The sequence below is a fragment of the Lepus europaeus genome, chromosome X (assembly GCF_033115175.1).
Source record: "Lepus europaeus isolate LE1 chromosome X, mLepTim1.pri, whole genome shotgun sequence".
Taxonomy (NCBI): Eukaryota; Metazoa; Chordata; class Mammalia; order Lagomorpha; family Leporidae; genus Lepus; species Lepus europaeus.
In genome coordinates, this window is record NC_084850.1 from 105,296,540 (window position 1) to 105,302,846 (window position 6,307).

Here is a 6,307-nt window from a genome sequence, read left to right on the forward strand (position 1 = left end):
GAAAGTTAAGGCTGCTTGCTCAGAAGGGGTTAGACCTTACAATGGAAGAAACATCAGCATGACTTTCCTAGTCTTGGGATGCAGTTGGAGCTGTCAGAGTGAATCTTGGGTTGCACCTTGATTCTGCCACTTAGTAGCTGAGGGCCTGAGCCAATTCACTGAATGTCTCTGAGCCTCAGTTCTCCCAGCTGCAAAATAGGGCAAATAATACCTATGCCAAAGGGATTTTAGGAGGACTGCTTGAGGAAATATAAGCCAAATTCTTAAAGGTGGGCCTGTAACAGTTAAGGATATCTCCTTCCTTTGGGCAAGCCACCAAGCAGACTGCACTTGATTTAGGATATTCTCCTGCTGTCACTCACAAGCCTGAGCAACCTGTCCCCAGGCCATCCTAAGAATATGCCCTCTGGGCCTACATATTCTCTCTCTCTCCACTACAGTCATAGCCACACCCCAAATACACATTTGAGTGGTCCTTTAGTAAACGTTGGGTGAGTAAGACATGTTCTATTCTCAGTGACAAGGAGAAAATGGAAGAGACACAGAAGGACCATTATGGGAAAACATGGAAGCATGTGAGACCATCCATGAATCCTATGGTGCTCTCAGAGTCTCAGCATGCTTCATAAGATGGTGAATGGTAAATCTGAGCTAGAAGTAGGGCTTTCTGCTGACCTGGGTGCACTTTCACCAGGTGCTCCTGGGGACAAGCACCCCACTACTATTAGCTTCAAAGGAGTAGCTCAAATGGTGGAAGATGTGCTATGGGTAGTGATGCCTTTAAATCAGTTGGGTCCTTTTTCATTCTTAGGTTACTCTATCTGATCGCTTACTACATATGTGCTGTACAGGGTGGCAATCTCCCTGGGAGGATCATCTCACTTCGACCTAAAAAGGAGAAAACCATTCAAAGGAATTCTGTGGATTTAATCTCTGATCAGCAGCAGGGGCATCCAAAATCAAAGCTGACTATTAGCAGCTAGCTGTGTTTTGCCTCTTGCTACATACTGCTGGTGGCTATCTAGATAAGTGAATTATGGTTGGCTTGGAACTAAAAGATTACAAATGACCACATATTCTTCCCCTCCCATCAAGATATGTAATATATTTCTGCATCCCTGGATTTTGGATTGGCTTGCAGTTTGCTTTGGCTAATGGGAGTTTAGCAAACAGTACACAAGAGGAAGTTTGAAAGATGCTCTTCATTACAGCCAAAACCCTTCCAGACCAACCAGCCCCCCACCAACAACTTCTGACTCTTGACCAGGGTTTGGCGACTAGAGTCCTCTGGGAAGCTGTCTGCTTTTGTAAATAAAGTTTTATTGAGAAGCAGCTGTATTCATTCATTTGCAACTGTCTATGACTCCTTTACTGCTATGGTGGCAGAATGGGGATGGTTGTGACAGAGACTGTAAGGTCCAGAAAGCCCCAAATATTTACTATCTAGCCTTTTACAGAAAGTTTGCTGGCCCTTGGCTTAGACACATGAGTAAGGCCAACCAAGACTAGGAGATGAACTTCTCTAGCTGGTCCCAGTCCAAATTGCCAATCCAACAACTTAATTTCAACAACTTAATTTTGGAGCGGTTTGTTGCACATCAAAAGCTAGCTGGTGGGGTGAGTGTTGTGGTGCAGTGGGTTAGCCGCTTGTAATGTTGACATCCCATATCTGACTGCTGGTTCATGTCCTCACTATTCTTCCTCCAATCCAGCTCCCTGCAGTGCACCTGGGAGGCAGTGGATGATGGCTCAAGTACTTGGGTTCCTGCCACTCACGTGGGAGATTCAGATGGAGTTCCTGGCTCCTGCCTTCATCCTAGCCCACTCCCAGCTGTTTCACCCATTTGGGGAGTGAACCAGAGGATGGACATCTCTCTGTCCCTGTCTCTGTCTCCCTGCCTCTCTTTCTCTCTGCCACTCTGTCTTTCAAATAAATATTTTAAAAAACAAAAAATCAAAGTTAGCTAGTATAGGCTATAAAGGCTTTTTGAAGAAATTTGGGAATTACATGTGGCTAAAGGGAATTTCAGGAAAAATCAGATGATAGTAGCAAAAGATACAGAGCAACATTTTGGGCTGTAGCTTTTGACAATGTTTTGGAAGAGGGAATTGATTTATTTTCATCATATTCCCTCACATGTTTATGAACTGAATAAAGAGTGATTTGTCACAAGAGTGATACATACAGTGCCACAGCTGTCAATCTGTCAACATCTATCAACCCATCCCTGTCTTGTATGTTGGTAGAGATTATAGAGAGATTAAATAACTGGATGGTGCATGTTACAGAGATAGCAGAGTATTTGCAAATAAACACTCTTGGATATTAAACCTCAACAACACTTTTGTTAAAATGAGTGAGACTTGGCCTTTCTTGATAACTAGAGATATTGACCTAGTGTCATTATGTTGCTTCACTCTCCCATCGAAATGCACTTAGCCCATAATTTAATAAGGCCTAGTTTGCGGCTTTTAAGTTTGTCAAGAAAACACCCTCTGTGGAGCCAGTGTTGTGGCACAGGCGGTAAAACTGCCACCAGCAACACCAGCATCTCATATGGGCGTCGATTTATGTCCCGGTTTCTCCGTTTCAAATCCAGCTCCCTCCTAATGGCCTAGGAAAGCAGTGGAGGATGACATAAGTGCCTGGCCCCCTACCTCCAATGTGGGAGACCCAAAAGAAGTGCCTGACTCCTGGCTTCAGGCTGGCCCAGCCTTGGCAGTTGCAGCTATTTGGGGAGTGAACCAGCGGATGGAAGACCTCTCTCTCTGTCTCTAACTCTGCCTTTCAAATAAATAAAATAAATCTTTTTTAAAAATAGAAAATACCCTCCATGTGGTAAAGCAAAATGGACACTTTTAAATTCCCAAAGAGCAGCTGTGTTATTTCTGATTCAGCAATTAGAATTACACTTCCCTTGCTCCAGAATCCCAGACCCTCAAACTCTGGAAAATAGAATGCTTTCTGGAGAAAAGACCACATCATCATCCTGTCTACATGCAACCTGCTTCTTCTTCTTTTTTTTTTTTAAAGATTTTATTTATTTATTTGAGAGGCAGAGTTACAGACAAAGAGAGGGAGCGACAGAGAGAAAGGTATTCCATCCACTGATTCACTTCCCAAATGGCTGCAATGGCTGGAGCTGTGCTGATCTAAAGCCAGGAGCTTCTTTCAGTCTCCCACATGGGTGTAGGGGCCCAAGGACTTGGGCCATCCTCCACTGCTTTCCCAGACCATAGGCAGAGAGCTGGATCAGAAGAGGAGCTGCTGGGACTTGAAACGGGGTCCATACAGGATGCCAGTGCCACAGGCAGAGGCTTAGCCTACTAAGCCACAGTGCCAGCACCAACCTGCTCATTCTTGATCATTTTTTGTGTCTGTTTTGACTAAATTCATGTAATCGTGTGGACCTCATCTACCTAGAAGGATCAAAATAACCAAATATTTTTGCTTGGTTGATTTCTTTTTTTGTTTAAAATGTATTTTATTTATTTGAATGCAAAGTTACAGAGAGAGAGATTTTCCATCTGTTAGTTCACTCCTTAAATATCTGCAAGAGCCAAGGCTGGACCAGGCCAAAGCTAGGAGCCTGGAACTCAGTCCTAGTCTCCAACATGGGTGGTAGGGGCCCAAGTACTTGGGCCATCTTCTGCTTCTTTCCCAGGTGCATTATCAGGGAGACCGATCAGAATCGGATCAGCCAGGACCTGAGCCAGCACCATTTGGGATGCTGGCATCTGAGGCACGGGCTTAACCTACTGTCCTCCAGTATGGGCCCCTTGATTGATTCTTTTTTTTTTTTTTTTTTTTTAATTTTTGACAGGCAGAGTGGACAGTGTGAGAGAGAGAGAGACAGAGAGAAAGGTCTTCCTTTTGCCGTTGGTTCACCCTCCAATGGCCGCCTTGGTAGCGCGCTGCGGCCGGCGCACCGCACTGTTCCGATGGCAGGAGCCAGGTGCTTATCCTGGTCTCCCATGGGGTGCAGGGCCCAAACACTTGGGCTATCCTCCACTGCACTCCCTGGCCACAGCAGAGAGCTGGCCTGGAAGAGGGGCAACCGGGACAGGATTGGAGCCCCGACCGGGACTAGAACCCGGTGTGCCGGCGCCGCAAGGCGGAGGATTAGCCTGTTGAGCCACGGCGCCGGCCCCTTGATTGATTCTTAAACCAACAGTTGTCAAGACTTATATGAGAAAATGAAGTATTGTTATGACCTCCATTATGTGATGAAACTATAGCGAAAAGTCACACAAAGCTGTACCAAAGATTGCCATTAGATCTGAGCTTGGGGCACAAATTTCCTGGCATCCAGGCCTCGTTCAAAATGTTTTCACTCTCTCATGAAAATTCCCAAAATTAAAATTGAAAAGATGTCATAAGTACTAATTATTATGTGCTAGATTTCTATGGGAACTTTCTCCATGAAAGTATATGATTCATATGATCATCACGATCTTTTACTGTTTAATTAAACTGTAGATTAAATTTACTTTTCTTCATCTGCTAGGTACCACTTTGTTCAGTTCCTGATAAATTGTCAGCAAGGGTTTTGCCATTCTAATGAACTCAGGGTATTTTAAATCACTAGATGATATTTGACATACAGCAGTTTTAATTTAAATGAACTCCAAGAAAAAGACAGGAATATAACATTTTAGCCTTCAGAGACTTCCCCCAGAAGCCTTGTTTTCTGTCAGAATGGAAAAAAAGAAAACTTTCATAATTACAAATTTGAAATCAGGGTTTATATAACCAGTCACAAAAGTCACCATAAGACACATGATTCACCTCATTAGGAAGAAAGTATTTGATGACAAAGTAGGAATTCCTTTTTTTTTTTTGATGTTTACTTTACTTATTTGAAAGGCATAGTGATTGAGAGAGACAGAGAGAAAAAAATCTTTCACCCACTGGTTCTCTCCCCAAATGGCTAGGCCAGACTGAAGCCAGGAGCCAGGAACTCCATCCAGGTCTCCCTTGTAGGTGCAGGGGCCCAAGTACTTGGGGCAGCCTCTGTTGTCTTCCCAAGCACATTAGTAGGGAGCTGGATCATAAGTGGGGCAGCCAGGACTTGGACCAATGCTCACATAGGATGCCAGCATTGCAGGCAGTGGCCTAACCCGCAGTGCCATAACACTGGCCCTGATGAAGCAGGAATTCTAATTGTGAAAATTGAGGCATTTAAAAATAATCTATAACATCTCTCAACTCCACCTTGCTCCTTCAGGCTCCTAATATTTCTTACTGGAATAGTAGTAAATAGGGAATAACAGGTGTGGACATTTTTACAGAGTCTAGGTTATGTTTGGACACAGGTAGACTCACAAAATGTAATAGCCTTATTTGTAAAATGTTTTCAATCCAGAAAAGTACCTACTACACCACACAGGTATTCATCCTTTCTTTCTCAATTCATCATTATCTTTGTGAAAGAGAGAAAATAACAAAGCAAGAAATAAGTCAGACTATATGTCAATAGCTTTAAACTCTAATATACCAAAGTACTTAAAATTATCATGGAAGCATGAAATTAAAAGATAAATTATTTTGGTGCAAAAATTGTTGAAATCCATGCAATTTTTTATAATATGCATTTTCCACAAACTCTTTGAAGATCCCTTGAATGCATGGATTTCTTTTTCTTTTTTAAAGATTTATTTAGTTGAAAGGCACAGTTACAGAGAGCGAGGGAAAGACATAGAAAAGAGAGAGAGAGAGAGGGGTCTAGAGAGGTCTTCCATCCACTGATTCACTCCCCAAATGGCCACAATGGCCAGAGCTGGGCTGATCTGAAGCCAGGAGCCAGGAGCTTCTTCCAGGTCTCCCATGTGGGTGCAGGGGCCCAAGGACTCGAGCCATCCTCTACTGTTTTCCCAGGCCACAGCAGAGAGCTGGATTGGAAGTGGAGCAGCCGGGACACAAACTGGCACCCATATGGGATGCCGGCACTGCAGGTGACGGCTTTACCGGCTACACCACAGTGCAGCCCCAGAATGCATGGATGTCAACATTTTTTAATCAAAAGAAATGTATCTTTTAATCCCATGAACCTTTTGAAACACCTTCATATCTTGAAGTGATTCTGATATGTATAAATCTTCTCTTTGAGGTAAATAATAAGTGGGCAGACATCCAGTAAGTTGGAAGACTGTCCAAAGTGAAAGGGAACTGTTGCATGGAGACCTGCTTTCGCAACAGCACACCCCTATGTACAGGGTGAAGCTGTTTGTGTGTTCAAAGCTGGCACTGCCCATCTTGCTCTCAATGTGATGTGTCATTGTAGAACAAAAGAAATGTCTTGCTGCA